General features: G+C 35.3%; 1 long non-coding RNA gene across 1 annotated transcript in view; it reads right to left on the bottom strand.

The window, feature by feature from the left end:
* Positions 1-14236: 14236 nt before the first annotated feature.
* The window catches only part of LOC149166469 (uncharacterized), a 301282-nt gene continuing 290905 nt past the window's right edge, over positions 14237-24613 (bottom strand). Inside the window, exons 2-3 of the long non-coding RNA XR_016260433.1 lie at positions 14729-14858; positions 14237-14523 (exon numbers count right to left, since the gene is read on the bottom strand). This is a non-coding gene — a long non-coding RNA (uncharacterized LOC149166469). The remainder of the gene's footprint in view (positions 14524-14728; positions 14859-24613) is intronic.

Here is a 24613-nt window from a genome sequence, read left to right as displayed (position 1 = left end):
CAACTGATTTCTAGTGCCGAGTTTTATACTTGGACGATCAATCCAATTGCTAGCAGACAATTCCAATGCTAAAGGCGATTTACTTCCTTAAGCATTTGTCAGAAATTTGTGCTGAAGTCAAACTCTCTACAGGGTGGTCAAATTGATCGGTGGGGACGACATTCCTTTTATGGGACAACATTTTCCTAGCTGAGGATCAACATAACTACTGAGATTGTATATTATATGAAGTGTCAAACCAAGGAGTATCTATAGAATTAAAGATTAGTGTAGCTGGGCGAATCTGGGCATATATTAAAGTGTTCTTATCAGATCTGATTATTCTTGTTTTAGCCTTGCTCCGAAGTAAATTTTGTACTGTACTGAGTTTGTTTATTCTATCGTTGGATTTATTCAGAAAAGTTGCTGCTTAGGTTGGTGATCGGAGTAACTTGATTTATTACAACCATATTGTGATGATAGCAGATTCCAGGGTTTGGATAGTAGAGAATTTTAAGTTGCAGAGAGTATATTTTTGCTATGGGTTGTTTGTTAGAGTATTCTTACATGAGCATATATTAGAGTTCATATCACTGGGTCAAAGTCATCAACTGAAGAGTCTGTGTTTTATTGCATATTATATTTGTCTTCTTCATTAACGTCAGGTGTAATATTTTGCTGGAGGTTGGTTGATCTATTGCTAGAGTACACTCAAGCAAGGTTTTCCCTTGGAAGGCATAGTTTCTGAAAAGGAGATTTTGAGTCATTATATTAGTGAGCCAAATTAGTCTATGACCTTGTTGTGAGCAGAGGAGTCTTGCACAGAACATTGAAATTGTTGGATGTGTGTTGTGTGCGACTTGATTGGGGTGTGAGGAATTGTTTTGACCAACGCGTTTGGCTGAGATTCGCTATAATCAAGGCGTGTTTGCAGCCAAAGCCGAGTTCTAAGTTGTTGGTCAAATTATGGTTTATCCTGTCATGTATAAATCAACTTGATGGACATGTCATTATCTAGCAAAAACATGGATCAAACTTTTATACAATCCCTTAATAAATCAGCAGCATCAAATCAAGAGGACCCTTTCCAAGGGGATACTTTCTATGCTACAGCAAGAATAGCCAAATGATTTGCAGGAAGGACATGATATGAGACACAAACTCTTCACACTTGGGACAGATTTGAAATCCATGAGGTTTTCAGTAAAATCCCTTCTCAAACTAGAAGAACTTGCTTCACTCCTTTCCAAGGTGGATCAGTCAGATGGGAAGAGCTTGATTTGGGCTCTAAAACCAACCATGCTTGCCTTAGTACAACCCAAGTATTTGGAGAACCCTTGTCTAGGAGTCAAACTTCCAGTTGCCTCCTGTCTCATTAGTATCATGATGCTAACCGCACCTATACCTCATGTCTGAGTAGTATCATGATGCTAACCACGCCTATACCTCCTTACAGTGACGGCCTTATGAGGAGAGTCTTCAAACTTATAGTGGAGACCTTTCAAGATTTGGATAACAGTGAGGGTCCTACATTTGGGAAGAGGCTTGAGATTCTAGAAGTCATGGCCTTGGTTAGATCTTATGACCTCATGTTTGAGCTGGGATGTGATGACTTGATCCTACAAATGTTCCAATGCTTCTTCAGCATTAGGAAACATCATCCTAATACAGTCATAACACACATCCACCCAATTTTGTCCTCATGTATGGGAGGCCATAATGCCATTTGCAAGACGTTGCAATCTCAGTTGTTGGCCATTTCGAGGGAGGAATAGTTAGTTTCACCTACTGCTTATGAACTAGCTGAAAGGTTAGTTGAGGAGAACATTGGACTGTTTAGAAGATTGTTGACCCAAGAGGAGTTGCAGTGGATTTATTGTGACCAACCATGTAGCAGGAATGAGCTGAGGAGGAAGGGTCTTTGCTTCATCTGCAAGGAACCTTGGGAACCACACCACTCATGCTTGAGAGATGCAGAGGAGATGGTCAAAGTAGAGCAGGAGTATATTCCTTTTGTCTTTCAAGATGAGGACTCTTCTTTGGATGAGTCCATGGGATCATACGAGGGTGCCTTTGGGGAGCATGAGTATTCATGTGGATTTGTTGACAACAAACCCTATCTATATTCCAGTGTGTATGGTGAACAGTCATTGAACCCTATGGGAGACATTCCAAATGATGAGTCACCAATGATGATTCAGTAGGAGCAGCATATGGTGGAGCATGAGTCAACTGAGGAGGAGGATATGTACAATGCACATGATGAGCCCGTGATGGAGGAGGATGAGCAACCATGCTTGGGGCTGGCCATCGATGAGGAGCAGGTAGATGTATAGACAACTTTGCATGAGGTTGGTAGACTGGAGGAGCATGGAGTTTCAAGCGAGATGAGGGTGGATCTTTTTTATATGGTGGTGCATCCATCTCTAGGTCGACCCACTAATGAGGTGCAGGTGCTTGCACAGGAAGCAAGCAAAGTTGCAGTACTTTCAGGAAGTAGAACTATCCAAGAGTACATGGACAGGGCTTGTAGCACAATTTGGCCACTTATACCCATTACAGGGAGAGAGGCAGGGTTTTCTCAATGGATATTGTTGACTGACCAGGGAGAGTTGCGAGAGTGGGATACAGGTCGACAAATCTTCATCATTCCATCCTCACATCAGGAGAGCAGGGTTAGCATTGGATTGAGTGAGAGTTTGGACTGGAGAGAGGTGATGAGTTGGTACATAGTTGGTGGGGCAACATTCACAGTCAGAGCTATAGCACCACAGGATTCGTGGAGCATTGATGCTTATTCTTGGTGGGAGGATTTGTTGATGACAGGTTCAGTCAGAGATTGGTTCGAGATCCGGGCATTGAGGGCTTCATTCATGGTGCGTTGATACAGAGGCAGAGCATCACCCAGTGGTTCATATGGGATCTGGGCATTGGGTCTTAGTTGCGTTGGGCCACTAGATTGGTCCACAGGTTTAGATTACTTGAGGGCAAGCAATCTTGGGGCGAGAGGACTTGTAATGTTCCTTTTTCTGGGGTTCCTCATGGCATGGTTAGGGTGGACTTTCAGGGCTGGGGACTACAAGTCACAGGTGCAGATTGACTTCATCAGTAGGCCGAGGGGCTTCAGGAGGTTTTTCATGGGGTTTTGAGGAGTTTTTATGAGGTCTGATGGAATTCGCTTGGCATATTCTATCATCCGCACAATTTGTCTTTCATTTTGTTGCATTTTGACAACTTTCAAAAAATTGAGTTATTAATGGACCTCACTCCATTAATTATGCTTAAGGTGGTATTTCAAGAAAAATACTTGGCAGAACACCTTGGTGTAATAGCTCGTTGGGATGGCTAGAAGTGATTTTCGGTGGCTTGAGGAAGCATGGTGTCCAATTTACCATTTTCCCACATTAAAAAGAATATTTTAATTAAGGGAAATGTGTTCAATGATTAAAATAATAATAAAATAGGAGTTTCTAGAGCGGTCCATCAGATCTATAAAAGAGGAGGAGAAGGACATTAGAGGACATCTTGGATTTGAGCATTGTCTTGTATGAGAGTTTTAAGAATCCGGTTCTCTACTTCATTGTAGCCCTAGGACGGAAACCCTTAGGTGATTTAGTGAGATTGGATGAGTACCCATCTCCCCTTGGTGAATTCATCCAGAATTCACAGGAGAGCTTAGCAATGGAGTTCATGTCAGTTTGGAGGAGGGCCCATGCAGCAGTAGATTAGATTATCTTGGAGGCCAACTTCTTATCTCAGTTATCTTGGTTGTATATGCATGTAACCCCATATTATCTATTATAATAAAAGTTGAGATCATTTTCTGCTTGTCATGTTGTTGTGTTGTTAAACTTTATTTGGTTATATTTTACATGCAAATCTTTTGTTAATTGAATAAAATTTTGTTTGAAGCATTTGTGAGTTGAAATTATGAAAATCTATCTAGTTTTCCTATTTTGGATATCACAAAGAACTAAGTGAGAGGTACAATAGTCTCTGAGGGACGCAAAGGAATTCATTGGAGCTCCTAGAGCCAAGAAAAGGCAGCGTAAACAACCTCACAGGTACCAAGCATTGGTAGCTCGGGTTGAAGAACCTTCTAGATTTCATGAAGTCGTACAACACCAAGTATGGGTGGATGCCATGGTAGAAGAGTACAATTCCATTATGACAAATGACGTCTGGGAAATTGTGCCAAGACCAGAGAACACATCAATTATGGCTTCAAGGTGGATCTACAAGATCAAGTATGTTGGAGATGGCAACGTAGACAAGTATAAGGCTAGGTTCATATCAAAAGGATATGCTCAAAAGGAAGGAATAGAATATGAAGAGACCCGTGCCCCAGTAGCTCAATATACCTCTATCAGATCCATTATATCCTTTGCAGCATAAATGGGATGGGAGATTCACCAAATGTATGTCAAGACAACACTCTTGAATGGGGTGATAGAAGAAGAGGTATATATTGAATAGCGAGAAGGTTTAAAAACACATGAAAATAGAACTCATGTTTGTAGATTGAAGAAAGCCATGTATGGGCTAAAACAAGCACCCAGAGCTTGGTATGGTCGAATTGACTGCCACTTACAGTAGTTGGGATTCATCAAGAGCGATGGCGATCCCAATCTTTATTATATTTTGGTAGAAGGTGAGCCGTTAATTTTGGTGTTATATGTGGATGATCTATTTTTGACAAGATCATCCAGACTCGTAGAAGATTGCAAGAAGAACCTCGAAACAGAATTTGACATGAAGGATTTGGGGATAATGCACTACTTTTTGGGATTGGAAGTTTGGCAGCAGGATGGTAAGATCTTCCTTGGCTAAGGTAGATATGCGTCAGAAATTCTGAAAAGATTCAGAATGCAGGATTGTTGACCTATGGCTACGCCTATGATTACCAATTGGAAGAAAATAGATTCTTTCGGAGACAAGGAAGTGGACCCCACCTTATACAGACAACTCATTGGGTTGCTTATGTATATGGTCAACACCAACCCAGACATAAGTTATCCTGTCAACACCCTTAGTTAATTCATGGTGGAACCAAAAAGGGTGCACTCGGCAGCAACGAAGCACATTCTCAGGTATGTGCGGGTAGCAATCAATTTTGGATAAAGATACACCAAGGGCGATGATATCGAATTGAGTGGATTCACTGATGCAGATTGGACAGGAAGTTTGGTAGATAAGAAAAGTACCACCCGGTATTGCTTCAGTATTGGATCTCGGATGACCACTTGGTGCAGTAAGAAGCAAAAGTTTGTACCACTGAGCTTGGCTAAAGTTGAGTATATGGCAACTAACAAAGAAACATATGAAGCTATATGGCTAAGGAAACTACTTGTAAATCTATTCAGGAAAAGGATGGAATTGACAAAAATCTTCTGTGATAATCAAAGTTGTATAAAGCTCTCTGAAAATCCAGTGTTTCATGATCGCTCTAAACACATCGATATTTGGTGTCACTTTGTTAGGGATTGTGTACAGCGTCGGTGTTATAGTGGGAGTATACTCCCACAAGAAATAAGGTAGTACATGTACTCACCAAGGCTCTAGGAAGAACAAAGTTTGTTCAATTTCGGGAGCAAATGGGTATGATGGAAAATACCTTTCAATAGCGCGATGCATCAGTTGAGAAGGAGTTGTAGTACAGATGCAACAGTGACAATGTCATGGACAACAGTACAGTAGTAATATCAGTACATTGTTGGCAGTAGGAGCAGTGCGGAAAAGAGGATGCTTCAGAAATAGAGCAACATGCAATTGGATATTGTTGGTAGAGAACTTTCCTCACTAAGAGGGAGTGTTAGTTTTTGGCAACATCGGATGTGCTCTAGCCATGAAAATTGGTGGAGAGGCTAAGGCACATGAGTTCTAAAGAACCCAGATTGGTGAAATTCCACCGAGATTGTATTTTATTAAAATAATTAATATTTTTAAGGGGGTTCCTAAGTCTAAACTTAGGAAAATTAAAATATTAATGGGTATTTATTTTAACATGGTTGAGCATGTTCTAGAAAGCAGATCAAGGCAAGATTTAATCTTAGAAATTGATTAGAGACTTAATCTCGACAGTTGAAATCTCAACGAGAAAAGTATAAGAAGGAGGCTTGGGGGTCCATTTGTAATACAATTCAATATTACTAGGGCAGGGTTTGCTAAGGAGTTAGAAAAAGTGATCAAGCATTGAGGATCAGAGGTAGTACTGGAAGGACGTGATTTCAAGTTCGAGTGAATATACTTCAAAGAAGAGAGTGAAGGATCAAAGAGCGAGCGCGGTGCCAAGGAATCACTTTGGGTGATTGGCTCGATTTCGTAGCAACAAAACCAAATGCAGTAAGAGGGAGTCTCTACTAAGCCATGCAATGACTGCGTAGGGTCACACAGAACACTCCGCATTGGGTCATCCATGAGTTGGGGCGTGTATAAAATATCCACATAACCATAGTAAATCAGTTTCAGAATAACACCCAAATATTTGGGTGACAACACATAAAGGAGAAATTTTCTTTTATGTTGAATGGAATAGCAATAAAAGTTAGTTCTTCACAGGTATACACATGAGCTAGCAGACCTAGACATGGCAAAGAATGGAACCTGTAATAGGAAAGAATAAAGATACCTTTGGACTATGGTTCGAAGTTTGTGAAAATAAAGGTCGACCAATCACAATTGAAAATATGAGAATGAAAAATTAAAAATCTAACCCAAAGATTACTCTAGAGGGAAGCTAGTTTTAAAAGAGACTTAATTGTTCTAAGTTTCTAACTTGAAAACTTATCTAGAAAGAAATTAGTTTTAAAATATATGAGGTTCACTTCCTAAGGAGTGAGCTAGCTAATAAAAACTTCAATGCATGAAAGGAATTTAGAAGGTTTCTTAAAGGAAATATGATTTTGTATGCTATCATCATCTATCACTAAATTCACCTTAAATGTGCCATAATTGTCAAATAAATATTTAGCTATCGCTTTCAAATACTTAATATGGAGTGTCAAGCATAATAATTCTTTGTCTAAACCTCACCACTTGTAAATGGTAACTTTACTATCAAAACAAAATGCTAAAGCACCAAGAGCAACCCCTCTTCTCACACATCCACAGTTTTCCCTATTGAATTCATTATCTTTAACCAAGTCATACAAGTATAATTAAATGATGTAATTAATAGAGAGTTTGCCTTTTTTTCATCTCATAATTTTGATAAAAATTTTGATCTCTAGTTGTCTAAAATGTATTTTGAATGCATAAATGCATTCAACACCCCTAAAAACCTATGGGGGACTAGGATTCTACATATTAGACAACTCATTTTAACAAATCTCTGTCTCATTTCAAGCAAAATTGATGAGAGAAGATGTTGTGGAATATGACCAGAATATCTATTAGTTTGACTATGCTTAATTAAAGTGCCACTAAACAATGTCTCTTCTCACACACTCACACTTTAACCTATTTAATTTTGTATCTTTCTCTAAGTCACTCACACAAATAGTCAACTAGCTATCAATATTCCATTAATTAGCATGAGAAAATACACTCTAGTTAGAGGTGTTCCTTTAAATTCAAAATTCAAGTAAACCCTTTAGCAAACCTAAATTTCTAATAAAATGATTGGATTTGGCTCCAAGTACAAACTTGGCCAAAGTTTGACACTTTTAAATTCTTTAAGAAATAATAATTGAGACCTTCTCCAAAATAAAAATAAAAATAAAAATTAGGTCATTTACCCTAGTTATTAATTATATATGTAAAAATGTAACTCAAACCAATCAAAAGAATTTGGAAGGCTGATTTCTATATTCTTTATGAAACAAGGGCTACATAGTAGCTAGTCCCTAGGGCTTAGTTTAAATATAGCTAAATTAAAGTAGAAAAAAACATAAATACAAAATTTTAAAATGTTATAATTAGATTAATCTTAAATTGTAATTAAATGCATTATTAAATTTTGTAAATTAACATTATTTGTATTACAACATAGAAATAATTATTAATATTTTATATTTGGCTTTTTATAGTTTTTGGATATGGTCTTATGAAAATCTTATTATTAGACCTAGTTATATAGGTCCTATCATAAATTTCTATTATACCTTGGTTTGTGAATATGAGAAATTTTATATTTATTAGTATTACAAACATCTTATTATTTTGAATATCATTTATTCATTAATAGTGTAAAATCTATCATATGTGGTTAAGTTCTCACAAAAACCTAAGTGACATCTACCCCTTAAAAATATAATGTAAAAATAAAAATATATCTCTCACATACCATTAATAAATCTTTTTAAATTACATGTGATTTTGAATAATCTTTTTAAATTATATATGTAATTTTAAATAATGTATTTTTTATTAGATTACCATTTTAATAAATGAGAATATTAAAATGATTATGCTCACTACCAATAATTTTATCAACTTCCCAAAAAAAAGTGTATCATAAATGTCCATGCTACTCCTTGCTGTGATCTATGTACTTATGGTTATGTACTTATGGTTAATTAATAGAGGTAATGGGCATATTAATATGTGATTTTAAATAATCATTTTAAATTATATATGTAATTTTAAATAATATATTTTTTTATTAGATTATATTAATCATTAACCATTTTTATAAATAGGAATATAATATGATTATACTCATTAGTTATCACTTTCCCAAAACAAATTGTTTCAAAAATTCTCATCCTACACCTTGATGTGATCTATGTAAGTCTAGTATGGGTTTGACCAAAAACCCATTGCAATATCTATTGTATTGTTTGGGACAGAGATAATCTAGTAAAGAGTGTTTAGATTTTGGCCAAGAATCTCCATCTTTATGTGTAGATTTAAAAATATGAATGATTGTTTAATTAGTACATGAAGATTTAAAAATATGAATTATTGTTTAATTAGTAAACAGAACTGTGTGGTGACATGACTTTTTCTTCACCATAGGGAACTCTGCGCTTTCAAATAAAGTCATCATCTAGAGAAAATTAAAAACTAGTTGTCTTTAGTGCTTTTTTTGGAAGCTATTACTGTGGACTTTTCAGGTTTAATTTCTATAAAATTAGGCATGAATTCATTGAAATCACAAGTTTGATGGGTAACCCTACACAATAGAATTGCCCTAGGGGTTTTTCAGGGTGCTAAATCATATACACAGTCAAAAAACTAGTTTAAATAACACAAATCAAAAACTCTAGAAAATAACACTAAAAACAACTCCAATTAAAAATACTATGTCACTCAACTCACTCACTAACCTAGTCAAAACTAAATTGGGTACAGTTAAATTAATGTAAAACATCAACCGGCTTCGCTTCCAAATATTAGGTAAAATATTGTGGTTATTTTAGAATGGGATATGATAGTTTCAGTAAAAAGTTATCCATGCCATTCATTGAAAGTAGGGGATTGATATATGGAGGGCACTAAGTGGAAAGGAATGGTACACTTCACCCAAAATGAGAAAAAAAGGTAAAATAAAAGAAATTTCATGATTGATTAAAAAGCAAATTATATTACAAATTTTCTGTGCATATATGTATGCTAGATAATCTCTTAGAAAAATTTCTAGCAGTTAATTTTATAAACACACAACAATTATTGTATAAACACACATATCTACTGACTTTTTATAATTACTCGAAGGCCTGTTTCTCTTCCAAGGAAAGCGAAGCAATCATGTCTCGCAATTGAACAAATGTGCAGAGGAGATGAAGATGAAGATTGATTGACACCTATACACGGTCAAATTAATTGCAGACTTCTCAATTCCTCACTGTCTCTGTTTAATGTCTGCTCTATTTATCAGACTTAGGCTCATTTCTTCAGCAGTGAGTAATCCAGTATCCCCATGAAAATTTCCTTATTTTGTAAATAATGTACCCTGCGCTGTCTACTTCTCAGCAGAGCGATGTTATTCGATATGTTCGTGAACACTCACACTCATGCCGGGAGCTTAAAAAATCAGTTTAATATCCAAAATTTTGGCTTACTGTCTTTTCCATGAAATCTGGTTAGTGAGATGGAAATAATAAAACATTCAATGGACATGACGAAAAAATAATAAATCAATGATTAATTTAATACCATGAAATGAATAAAAATTAAATATTGCATAAATATTTTATTAACTATGCAAAACATTTTTTTCTGTCCTACCAATCAAATTTTATAGTACTATATAGCTGAGACCGTATAATTAGTACAACAATATCGACAGGGTACAATGAAATTGTACTAATACATAGGCTGGGATTATATTAACTGTGAAAAGGGTTTAAAATTCTATTGATATATCTATTTATGCTGGGACTTTATGCATTGGTTTTGATTTGCTCGACCCTTAGTTCAAGCAAAAATTTTAAATTTTAATTTTAGAAAATATCAATGCATGTTTTTTATCAATGACCCAGGTATATTTGGACAAGGTTGAGCTATTACTCTTCATATTTTGGATAGAGATGACATATGGGCATTACTAATTTGAATGATTGTCAAATAATTTTCAGAGATTACTCTATAGTCATTTTCCATGATTTTTCTTCATCATCCTTTGGTATTAAGTTTTATTATACAGATAGTATGGAATAAAGTTGAATATCTGTTCGCATTTTGGATTTAAATTAAAAAAATTAACCATCTATATAGAGTGGTTTTACCAATCTACTATGAAAAGCATATATATATACCTGTATATTCTGGAAAAAAATTCTAGCACTAGTTTTTAATTATTGTATAAACACATATATCTACTGACTATTTCATAATAGAAAAAAAGAGAACCCAATAATGGTAAGTAGGATTACTTATCCACCTAAAACAGTAAGGGCAATTCCCTAGAATTTGAAGTTGTCTTAGTGCCACTGAAGCCACAAAGGAAATTCCCTAGAATTTGAAGTTGTCTTAGTGCCACTAGAGCCTTACCTGACCAGGACTCAAGCTTTGCTTCAGAGGAACAGTTTTGAAAAATGGAAATTAGAAAACCAAACAAAGGCAAAGCTACAGATACCTTAGTATGACATTATCATTTAAATGCATAATACTTGTTTTATTCTCTTATGATTACTACTCTTGCAAAAGTTTGTCTTCTTTTCCTTGAAAATAAATTAATAATCTAAATAAAAAATTTATTGATAAAAAAATTTCTTCTATAATAGAAAAGGAGACAACCCAACCTAATCTATTATCTATAATAGAAAAAAGACCACCCAACCTCATCTATTATCTATTATGATTATAAATAACATTTTTTTTTCAGAGTGAAAATCAGCATATTTATATTGAGAAAATATAAGGATGTACATATGAGCCAATATAGCAGGCGTATGCTAATATGAGCCTCAATAGCAGGTGATGTCCGTCCAATAACATTCCAGAGGAAATGTACAGGCCATGAAGAGGCATAGGGGCCGAATAAGACCAAAAGGAAATCCATATGACGTTACAACGAGATGATAAAGACAGAAAAAAAGCATGGAGCATACAATAAATTGCAGAGCCATTGCCATCCTGGAGCGGAGAGTCTAAACCCGTTCAGACATTGTGCATCGAGGAGGAACCTGAGATATAAAAATGGCCAGGAACAAAAAAATTACAAATCTCCCTCCTCCTTTAATTGAAATTCAACTTACATTGGACAAGGGACTCTCCATCACCATTGAGGCATGAGGTGATCATTATCACCTCCTGCACCAATTGTCAGCCTCTGTACCTTTCTTCACAGACTCCATTTGGTATTGTCAGCCTCTGTACCTTTCTTCACTTTCTTCACAGACTAGTCATTTAACATAACCTTAAATTTTAACTTTGTCAGATTTGTTTTATTCAAAACTCCTATGTTAAAAAAAATCATAATTAGAAAGTAATCCAACTTTAATTTTTAAACTTCTAATTTCTAACAGGCTGATAGAAGTTGCAAGGTTGATCCCTAAATTCTTTATGAAATAAAAATTACTTCAGAGAACATAAATTTGTGATTAATCTTTGCCCAAAAGTAAAAACTCCAAAATAATTAGCCCATTAACCCTCATCATTAATAGTATATATAAAAATGTACCCAAAACTATCAAGAAAAGGTGAAAAGTTGATTTCTATATTTTTAATAAAATAATAAAACCTGCATTCTAGGCTTAGTCTTTATCGAAAGTAAAGACTCCAAAGGATTTGGACCATTGATCCTGGATCCTCTTCATTAACTCTAGACGTAAAAGTGTGAATGACCATATGAGCATTCTTAAGTGATAGGACTTCTCTCCACCATTAAGTGTTAATCTCCTTCAAATAAAGGCTATCACTAAAAATACTATGTCAGTCAACTCCCTAATTTTGTTTAACCTAACCTAAGTTGGATAAAAATACCATGTTAGTGAACTCCCTAATCTTGTTTAACCTAATCTAAGTTTGAAACATCAACCACACTTCCAGGTTTCAGATATAAAGTTAAATTAATAAGCGAGGCATCAACCACACTTCCAAGTTTCAGCTATAGAATTAAATTAATACGTGAGGCATCAACGACACTTCCAAGTTTCAGCTATAGAGTTACATTAATAGGTGAGGCATCAACCACTTGGTTATTTTAAAATGGGATAGGCAGGTTTCAATAAAAAAAATCTCTCCATGTTATTCATTCTAGGCTTGAAGGGGTTTCAATAACAATCTCACCATGTCATTTATTCGAGGCATGGAAGTGGAGCTTGGGATTTATATATGGAGGCACTCATAGGGATTTATATATAGATAGTACACTTAAACGGAAGTAAGAAAAGAAGTAAAAAAAATTCTATGATTAACTAAAAAAGATTACATAAGTAAAGTGTATCCCTTCATACTCTCCAAAATTTCCAACATTGCAACTCTCCCTCAATTATTGTACAAAGTTCAAACTCATATATCGTATATCTACTGAAGTGTTCTAGTTTGAAAAAGGAAAGCCGACTAAATTGCAAGTAGAATCAATTAATAGCGATAAACCATCCGAATCAATGAGGGTTACCTGGAATTTGATGTTGTCAATGGTATTTGCCATAGTAGAAAGCGTGCTTTGCTTCCCACGAACTGATCTAAATGACTTATATTAGAGAACCAAACAAGATAAAGAAAAAACATACTCTTATATAACATTGTTATTTAAAAACAGAGGAAAAGGAAATAAAAGAAGTGCCACTATTAATTAAAAACCAATTAAAATCAGAAGAAAAAGAAGTAAAACACAAGACATGATTAGCTAAAAAAATAGATTATGTACACAGTATACCCATATATCAATTTTTGCTATTGCTCTGACTGTCCATCAAATATTGTATAAACACATATACTTTTTTCAGGTTAGAAAAAAGAAAACCCAATAAACTGTAAGTAGGATTTGTTAATATTTGTTAATAGAAGTACCTATCTGAATCCATCGAGAGCCACTCCCCAAAATTGGATGTTGTTATGGTGCTGCTGGAGCCATCGTCATTTCTCCGCAGAGGAATCTAACTCCAATGCCTACTTTGCTTCTGAGAATGAATCTGAAAAAGGAATATAAAATGAAAGTAGAAAACCAAACCAACTAGCAACAACTACCAAATTATAAACGATATGTCAATACACGACCAATAAAAGTAAAAATACATACCTCCCTTGTCCTTTATCTTTAATTGAAATGCAATTTATATTGGACAAGAGACTCTCCATCACCATTGAGTCCCCCAAAGATCATCATCACATCCTGCATCTATTGTCTGCCTCTGATTTTGCTCATCCAAATGTTTCTTGACAGAAAGGTATATCTGTCTCCATCTATGGTCGGTCTCTGATTTTGATCATCCAAAGGCTTCTTGACAAGAAAGTATGTTGATTTCCATCTCTCAGACTCTTTATTTAACATCAAAAGCAGACTGAATATCCAAAAATAAATAGAAAGATAACATAAACTACAGTCACAACACATAGCGGATCAAATAAACATCACACTAACAGTCACCATACAGAACCACCGATACCAAAAACCACAGAGCCACAGCATCACAGAATAATCACATTTGAAACCAAGAACTTGTGGTTAGTCCTTGCTGAAAATAAAAATCATAATCACTTTTGAAACCAAGAAACTGTGGTTAGTCATTGCCTAAAATAAAAACCCAAAGGAATTTGGCCATTGACACTTATCATTAACTATACATGCGAAAATGTAACTCTAACCAATGAAGTTGGCCATGGACACTTATCATTAACTATACATGCGAAAATGTAACTCTAACCAATGAAGAGAACAATAACTTTGGAGACCAATAATCTGTGGTTAGCCTTTGGGAAAATAAAGGCCCCAAAGGATTTCAGCTATTCATCTTTATAACTAATTATGAATGTAAAATGAAAATGAACATATAATTGGTAGAGCTCGACATAGTGATTTCATTCTTATCGCTGGGGTTTGTTATTATATACCCTAGCATAACATTATCATTTAAATCTGCTTAAGATGGTTGTCAATGTCTTCTTGCTTTACTCTTCTCTTAAGATTGCTTCTATGTCATAAGTCCGTCCTTCCTGTAAAAATAAATTAATATTTCAAATCAAAAATCAATTGATCAGATTTTTTTCTTCTTGAATGCCCCTGCAATAATCAAAGCATCAAAAGAAAAAGAAACAAATGAACATAATCTATTATCATTATAAGAACTTATCATTACAGAACTAATAAAAATACAGATCTCGAAATTAAATTTACATTTTACAAGAGACTGTCCATTACCATTGACGCCAGTGGAGGTGATCATCACATTTGCAGCTATTGCAACTCCTTTGGTTGTGTGCAATCAAAAACTTCTTGGCCGAAAGGTATATTTGTCTCCATCTCTCAGTCTAGCCATTGTTTGTTCAAACTACAACATATAAAAGACAACATAAACTACACATACACTAACAGTCACAACACAGAGCCACAGATACAGATCAAAGAAACTGTCACAGTCACAACACAGAGCCACAGATACGGATCAAAAAAACAGTCACGATACAGAAACAAAACATCACACAACAAACAAAGACAAACAGGAGCGCGCCTGAGAGACAGAGAGTAGAGGAGCACAGAGAGTTAATGGAACTAGACGAATTAAATAGATGATGGATTAGCTTTTGTGAACGTTCAAATTTTTGTGAACGGTCAAATTTTATCTGACTTTGGATCCGCCGATCATTCCGGTCGTTAAAAAAAGCTATGTGTCAAAATTCAAATTTATAGCTTCCAGAATACTCTCACCCGCTCTACTGAATCCACACTCACTATTTTAGAATCCAACGGGCATCCATAATTCCAAACAAAATCTCTTATATTCCACGGACTCCATGGAAATTCAGATATCTGTAAATTTCAATTTCTATCTGCTAGCCCAGATCACGAGGTCGAACCTTGGGATGATTATCGCAGAGACTCGGTTTGAATAGAAGTGTTTTTTTTTTTTTTCAGACAAAATGAATAGAAGTTATTCATTAGCACCATCAATTGAAGTTAATTTTATTTTACATTTTTAAATATAATCATAAAAATTGTTGATATCCAGTTTGAATAAAAGTTATTCATTAGCACCATCGATTGAAGTTAATTTTATTTTACATTTTTAAGAAAATGCAAATATCTAATTACTATAATCATAATAATTCTTTATATCCAGACGCATTGGTATTGGATATAGTTAATATGAAACGTTAGTTTTGCTTACATTTAATATCAAACAAATTTGAAAGGGCATATTGTGCGTTATATTTTTTTTATAAATAAGATCAAGTTTATACTTTCTATTTCCCTTATAAATTTAAATTTATAATAAGAATGATTATTAGTTTTGTATTTTATATATGTTTAAAATTTGTTTTTATTAATGAGATTTTTAAATTTTATTAAACCATTTTAGTTTAAGTGGTTTGATGAATAATTTGTTTTTTAATTATGTGGCTTTAAGTTTATGAAGATAAGTTGTAGTAATTAAATCATTTGTAACATTTATGAAATAATTATATTTAATTTAATAATAATAAATGATTGTAATTTTATAATCAATGATATTCACTAAGTCCACTTGTCTCAATTATTATTATGTCTAAAAATCTTTAGATTATTAAAAAAAATTATATATATAAAACATTATATTAATATTGTGGTTTCATGTATTAAAAAATGTAATTTAAAGGCTCATTAAAAAAATTCAATGAAATGGGGAAAAACTTAAAATAATGTACTTCTTTTAAATATTTATAGATCTATAGTTTAGTCTCAAGGCAAAGTGTGATAGGGTTTGCCCTCAACATGGAGTTGAGATGTGTCCTCCTTAAAAATAAAAATAAAAATATTCTCTAAAAATAAAAGCAATGTTGCATATAATAAAAAAAGCAAATGAATATGCATACATGCAATGTGTGATTTTGTCCATGCTTAATGTGGAGTTGACATGTATCCTTCTTAATATATATATATATATATAGAAAAACAATAAGCTATAATAAAAAAACAAAAATGAATATACATGGATAAAATATTTAGATGTCCCTAATTTCATATAAACTTTTAAAAGAAATAAAGTGATTAAAAGTATTAAAAAAAAGTGTGAATAAAATGTTTAAACCTTGTACTTTTCAAACATATTTGAAGATTTATGTTAACTAATTTATGTATCAACTTCATATATATATATATATATATATATATATATATATATATTCAATGTAGAAAAAAAAGGCAATTACAAGTTAAAACTAAAAAAAAATAAAAAAATATTCTCATAAGAATAATAAAGAGAAATATTTCATTTAATTCTTAAAATAAAACGAATTTGTCATATTTAAAAATATTTATGATAATAAAAAATTTAGATGTTCAATATGCAAAAGTAATATTCACCTCTATTTGAAAATATATTAATAACAAAAAAAAAGTTCATTTTAATGGGTACAATGTAGTCCATAGATAAAATGTCTCATTACACATGTTATGTAAAATAATTTAATGTCAGCTATACATATATTATATATAGTTTAAAATTTTTATGTATGTATCATATAAAGTAGTTGAAAACAAATAAGTTTTTATGATTAAAACGTTTGGAGCCTCACTATTTTATATTTTGGTCCTTTTTAAGATATATGTTTTTTTGCCAATTTTTAGCTAAATCCAACAACGATTTTTTGGACTTACCAATATAAATTAAATTATGTATTGTATATATATTCCTTAGGATCTATCAAGGGATGACAAAAATGCAAATTTTCTTTCAAATTTTGCACGATAAAAGAGCTTTGCACTTAAAGACATTTAAATATCCCTCTTTGCTCATCCTAGATCTAATATTAAGATGGATCTTGTGTGTGTGTGTGTGTGTGTGTGTGTGTACAGGGTTTGGGAAAATGATGGTCCAAGTAATAGCAATAGTCGCTATGGAAATAAAGGGGAGAAACCATGACAATAGTTGCACAAGGGTTAATTTCATGAGTGACTATGATGTTTGATTCTCCCATTTGATAAGTTCATTCAAACCAATAACATGCAATGTGCTCTATATACTATTTAGCTATTTTAAATTTCTGAGAAATGGTACCCCTCAATACCTAATCATCATCATATCAAGCAATCATCATGACGTCCACAATAAGGATGACACCTCTATACCTAATAGATTCTTTGAATATATATTAGAGAAGGGGAGTTTTATTTTTGGGAATTTCTATGGCATGTGGCTCATCATTAAGATGATGGGGGTTTGTTGAAAAATTTAACTAGGTTAGGCCTTCATAAAATGTATTTGTTAAAAGAATTTTTATTATTTTTACAATGACTTATTAAAGCATGGGTTTCATGTTTGGGTTATCATTTTATTAGTCAAAGTCCCCATTGTGGACTCCTAGGATTAATAAACAGTCATTACAATCATTGTATATTTAATGAGACCCTTCTCAGGCTTTCGAACGATGTAAAAAGAATGATTTTTTAGTCAAAGATGAATTATGTAAACTCCACAAGAATTCGGCCTCAAGAAGATCAAGTTGGCCTCAAGAAAGGTAGTTCAACCTCATTGGAAAGCAATATATACAAGGCAGTTCGAATTCATTTGGAGCATCTCACTCTCTCACACAGTTCGATATGTGAAGCTGGAAGCTGGGAAAAGAGCGAAGGTGAAGAAGGAGGCTAAAAGGAGTACAAGTTTGGTCAAGAAGAAAGGGAAGGAAAAACTCTAAGCTTTCACATCTCTCTCTCAGTCTCTGATGTGGGCTAATTTAGGAGATCAAAGTCTCCTTGGTTCATGATGGGTTCCTCTCACTAGAAGGGCCCATCCCAATTGACGATATGCTGGTCCATAGAATCACCTTGTTACCTTATGAGCGCATGATGCCTTTGTGGGGAAGTTGCAGGAGAAGAAGCTCGTGGATCAAATGACGAGCGACTTCGGGCTGGTGAAGAAGTCATGTGGTTGTTCCATTAGCTCCATATCAGATGGAGTTGTGTTGCTTGTTGCAGGATTTTGGCGGGGAAAATAATGGGGAAGTGTCATCTCGATGAAGTGTCAGCACCAGTGGTATCTTTAGCTACGTAGTGCAGCGAAGGGGTTCAATACAATTGGTCCAAGTATCTCTGTCACAAGTTCTTGGAGGATTGTCATGAAGCCCAGGAGGATGGAAAGGTGTTCCATTACTCATGGTTACTTCTGTTGATCGCACTGGTAGCATCGAGGACGCCTGAGGATTTCCAGTTCCCTACACATGATCCAGACTTGTGCGAGGCTGCGAAATTCGCCTCGTTGTGGGTGACGAAGGATCCTGAACGCATCATCGAAACAAATATGTTATGGGTATTGCTCGAGTTTGAATTACGAATGGTGGTCAACCAACGATCGTGGTTGTCACCTAGTTTGCATGCGTGGTATGCAAAATATTGTTGATTTCAAGGCAGATTTTCACAATCTGTCCATACGTGCAAAGAAGGATGTCGCATGAACCTGGAATAAGTTGCCATATTTAGTCGCAAAGGATGACATTGTGGGGGTCATCAGCAAATGGTCGAGTGAATGGCTAACCCCATCTAATGAAAGCACAGGAACAAGTAAGCCCGCTAAAGGCAAAACGGGGAAAACTACAGCTGCAATAGTGGCCAGGATAAACAAAGAGAAATAAGCATAGAAGGCTTCTACAAAAGAGATGGAAGCATCGAGAGAAAAACCCTCTACAAAAGAGAAGGAAGAGCTGAGAGAAAATGATTCTACAAAAGAGGCGGAAGTGCCGAAAGAAAAGGCTTCTGCAAAGGAAAAGGTAGCACCAAAGGAGAAAGTTGCACAAGCATCAAAATCGCACGTCACTATTGATCTCGAAGAGCTTGAGACTGGGCACACTGATGTTGAGGTGCAAACCAAAGGTGTAGAAGAAGGGAGTGCAAACTTAGAGTCCCCATTCAGGGCCAGGAAGAGGCAGAAGCACAGTGCCACGGTACCTCGTAAGAAGCAAAACTCTGACAAATCTACGAGTGCGACACCATTGTTCCTCATGGAGGGGGACCTTGATGAGATAGGACATGTTGTCCACTCTGCCACTGAAACTATCTGGGGATACATCGAGGACCAATACCACGAGGTATTGGACAAAATACAACAGGGCCTGAAGAAATTGAAGGTCCAAACAGGGTGGTGATCCAAGTGAGCATGGGACAAGCAAGAGCTGATCAAGCGGGCATGCTGACGTTTAGTACAACATAAATCACATCCAGTCTCTCCCTAGTACAACTTATAGGGGGCTCTCTCCAATTTGACATAGCCAAAGACTAGGAGCACGCACAGCTATGGAAGAGTCTCAGTATCAACCTTGCAGCACTACCGACCCAGACTTTGCATGCAGTGCACCAAGGAGTTTCCGATGAGCTCCGTGTCCAGGAGAAACGAGCATTGTTGATTATCGACGAGGTAAAAAATAACAATCAACAGATTTTTTAAGAGAAAGCACAAGACTTGTGAGCGTGCGACTAGGTGATACAACAGAATCAACATATAAAGACCGCCCTTATCCAAGTCTGTAGCGAGCTCCTTGAGCTCCAAATTCCAGTAGAAGTGGCATCAGAAGAGAAAATTAAGAAGTTAGCTTTTATAGTGAAGGAATCTAAGGAGGAAATCGAAAAGGTCTAGTTCGAGCTATAGTTACATATTTCCGAGCTTCAACTTAAGCTGTATCCAACCACTCCTACAAAAGTCAGAGAGCAGCACGAGGCTGCTATTAAAGAAGATATGGTCACTCTAGAAGCTACAGTCAAGGAATGCATCCAATTGTCCAAGAAGATAATGGAGAAGTGGACCTCTTTGGAGGAGGATCTACACTTGCATAAGATCGAGGCAAACATCCGTAAAAAAATAATTGCAGTTTGACGAGATCAGGGCAACAACATGGACCTTAGCACCTGTGCAAAGATTCACCAAACTTTAGGAAGGAAAGTTCATCCAGCCTAGATTGATGAGCTACGTCGGAAGGCCTCCATTATCTCCTCAAGGATGCAACCATTAGCCGACGAAGCAATCCAACTATCACAAATAGTCGAGAGCAAGTTAACGGCTCTGCAACAAACACAAAGAACCATGGGCCTTACAGTCGAAATTCCAACCACAGAGAAACTGGTCGAAGAAGTTCGTCAGGCCGCAACGCAGGGTACAACAGATTTTCAAGCATTGAATATTGAGTTCAACGGTCTGCAAGCAAAGATTGAGGCATCACCAGTAGAGTGACTCAGGACGAGTCATGACTTTGTGTTGGGGGTTTGTTGGGACGGGGTCCCCTGGGTCAAATTTTGTAAAGTTTTGTTAAATATTGTAAAGTCTCCACATTTTGAGGAGCAGAGCGCAAGTAGCGTAGGTCGATAGGAGTCAAAGGGGATTTTAGAAGGTCAAGCTATTTTGAGAGCTGCCCATGGTTCGTGAACCATGGTATTGTAATGAAGAAGGATATAAAAGGGTGCCATAGAAGAGTCATAGAGATATAGCTAAGCATAGAAGAATAACGCATGAATTGAATCTATTTTTTCTATTTCGTACTTGGGCAAAGGGGAAAGCTCATGCAGCTGTGTGCATGAAGACCTTAGTAAGTCCGCGATTGAGTGTGTGGGTCCCTGTAGCTATGTGCACAGGGTTGGAAAGAACTGTAATTGAAGTTCTAAAGCATAATAAAAGATTGTTTTGAATAACTATCTATGTATTCGTGTATTGTTGTTTATCTCTGAATTTAGTGTATTTATGATCTATTGAATGTAGTTAATTAGCAAAAATATTTATTAGATTCGCGAAGACATAGATCTGTTTATTTATATGATGTTATGCATGTTTAGCTTAATCGGCGAAGGGCATAAATCTGCTAACTGTTAGATATTGTAATTTCCAGTTTTTAAGGTTTAAGGTTCACGAAGGTCAAGATAAAGCCCTAAGTTTGACATAACATATCACATAGTCCTCTGGATGCAAAAACCTGGTTCTAATATCCCCCAATACTGCCCCAGGTGATACTGCAACTTGCGCTACACTGATTGTTACCGAAAGGGCTGGTAGTGTAGAGTTTTGTTGGTTAGCGCAACTAACTCTGAACCTAGGTTCAGGCCCCCTCAAACCAACAAGAGTAAATTACCTCTCAACATCCAGCACCAAAAGAAGTTGTCTCAAACAACTGTGGAGATGCCACAATTGGAGAAGCAAAGAGGAGACCGAGTGGAGGCATTCACTCATGCAGAGGCGTCCAATAGGGGGGGGAATTCGAGCCAAGTGGGCAAAGGGAGCACATGCAGCCATACCTCCAGGTGTGAGGTGGGGCGATGTGAAGTGACAGTCCCAAGAGGGCCAAAATTGGGTAAGGTCCATTGAGAGGTTTTATCTCATGGATTGCACCTTGCTATCGGAGCCCAAAGTACATAGTACCAGGAGGAATCAATGGCAATTGATGCAATCAGAGGTCAGAGTGACAGAGGCTAGAGAAGTTAGATACTAAAGAGTGCAGAGAAGGGTTAACAATAGTGCAGAAAAATAGAGTCAGTAGAAGCACAAAGCTTTCAATCGATAGAGGTCATAGCAGTTAGAGTCTTTGGTGACAGATGAATCATATTAACTCAAATTGAATGTTTTTTTTGGTTTCAGGAGTTGATGTATCGACAAAACTAGATAGAAGTGTTTCATGCAAAACATTCCAAAGGTTCAAGATCGGGCTAGAGTTGAATTCCTTTCTTGTTGAGAGGGAGTGTTGAAAATAACAATAAAAAATGTTAAAAATAGAACCCAGAAATTCCAATTTAATTTGTTCTTGAATTAAATTGTGAATTGAAATTGTAATTCTTTTCTCATAGCAACTTGTAATAGTTAACTAAGTTAAGTTGTCTTAATTAACTTAGGATTTTTGAGTTGGAAGTCTATCTGGAGTCATGTAAGTGTGATCCCTAAGTTTTAGGGGCCCATATTGAGTTTAGAATGAGTTATACTTAGATAACTCAGCTTACTAAAATGAGTTATAGACAGTTAAACTAGTTCTAATTGTTTGTTGAACTGGTAGAGGATTAGTAGTGAGTTGGTGCACTGGTGCATCTACAGGTGCTATTCTAGTTAACTGAATATTCACTCATCGGAAACTCATGCATATCAGTTCTGAGAAAGACACACTGGAGACTAGAGTTCATGAACAATGTACTATGAGTTGTATGATTTACTGAGTTGTAAATATCATGCAGACAATCAGGAAGAAAACCTAATTAGGATTGTGCAGATTTCGAAGCATGAATTCCCTTTAAATACAGGTTATTCATCCTAGGCATTGAGCAAGTAAATAGGGGCTTTGCGAGCTACATAATAGGCTAAGGATTTGGATTGAGCTAGCTTATGAGCTGAGAGTTGATTATACTTGTGTGGAATTGTTCTAGTGAGAACAAACTTTGTATCTTCACTCATATTTCAGATTTAATGCAAAACAGATATGTGATGTTTTGAGCAGTGGCTTTCCCCAGGAAAACTTATTGTGTTATGTGCCATTGATTTGTCTTCTTCTTGTTCATATTGTTTTCATCCATCTATTGACTTTCGCTGGTTGAAAGTAGAAGTAAATTCTTGTCCTGTGCTTTAGTAAATTGCATCTGCTTCTGAATCTACAGGAAAATCTACAAGTTTTAGGTTTTGCTTATTAATTTACTGATTGAGGTTTTCTCCTTATAATTTGATTCATGGTTTGAATTTGTTATGTTTTGTTTTCCTTACTATAGGTAGTTTAGTTTCCTGCATTTTTATTTTCTACTAGCTTGCACTCACGACATTCATGAAATCTCTGCATATGCATTGCATTGGTTTTTTAATTGCAAATTCATTGATCTCTTATGTTATTGTGTTATGTGCCACTGATTTGTCTTCTTCTTGTTCATATTGTTTTCATCCATCTATTGACTTTCGCTGGTTGAAAGTAGAAGTAAATTCTTGTCCTGTGCTTTAGTAAATTGCATCAGCTTCTGAATCTACACGAAAATCTACAAGTTTTAGGTTTTGCTTATTAATTTACTGATTGAGGTTTTCTCCTTATAATTTGATTTATGGTTTGAATTTGTTATGTTTTTTTTTCCTTACTATAGGTAGTTTAGTTTCCTGCATTTTTATTTTCTACTAGCTTGCACTCACGACATTCATGAAATCTCCGCATATGCATTGCATTGGTTTTTTAATTGCAAATTCGTTGATCTCTTATGCACAAATCATTACATTGCATCATAAGACATGTTTGATGCATTACATCTTTCTTCTTACTTGGCATACACTTGCCTTTCACCTAGCCTTACAATCCCCTCTGTGTTGCATACCACCTGCAAGAGCCTTCATGAGCCTGAAGCTTTTGAACCTTTGGTACTGTGAATAGATTTCTCACACCTTTTTGTGCATGCTCAAACCTTAAAGTGATTGCTTCGACCTCTTCACACATGTTGAAACCCTACGAGAGTTTCCCTGCTCACCTAACCCTAGAATTAAAGATAAACCTTACTCAAAGATCATTTCCCAAAAGGGTTGAAGACATCCTTCCTATAGTAAAACAAACGATCACCCAAGTACCAAACCAAAACAAATGTAAAACTCCCAAAAACCCTCTCGCTTGATTTTCTATTCTTCTAAAGGGCCGAAGATTATAATTTCAGAACCTGACTTATTTTTACCCAATAATCTCTAGCTTGATTTTCTGTTCCTCTAAAGAGTCGAAGTTTATAATTTCAGAACTTGACTTCGTTTTACCCAAAAACCTCTCGCTTGATTTTTTGTTCATTTAAAGGGCCAAAGGTTATAATTTCACAACTTTACTTCTTTTTAATTTGCATTAATGTTAATAACTAAGAAGAGATGTATGAAACTATTTTTATAGTTCTAGGAGGGCTTCTAATAATGATCATTTCAGGACTTAAGAAGGATCTTCTTAGATGGACATTAGAGTAGGGATTACTAAGAATTAAAGTATTAATTTTTTTTATATTAAATGAGCATTGTAATTGAAGGAAGTAGGGTTGTGAGTCTTATGTAGGATTTTTAGTCTTTTAAAATGATGGACTACAGATAAATAATCTTTAGTTTAAGAATAATATATCTATCTAAATAATTTTTAAATTAAATATTTATGT

This window comes from Pinus tabuliformis, chromosome 5_1, assembly GCF_031772625.1.
Source record: "Pinus tabuliformis cultivar Carrire ecotype Pingquan chromosome 5_1, CPIR1, whole genome shotgun sequence".
NCBI lineage: Eukaryota > Viridiplantae > Streptophyta > Pinopsida > Pinales > Pinaceae > Pinus > Pinus tabuliformis.
The sequence above is the reverse complement of the archived record's forward strand: the minus strand, read 5'-3'. Positions and strand labels throughout refer to the sequence as shown.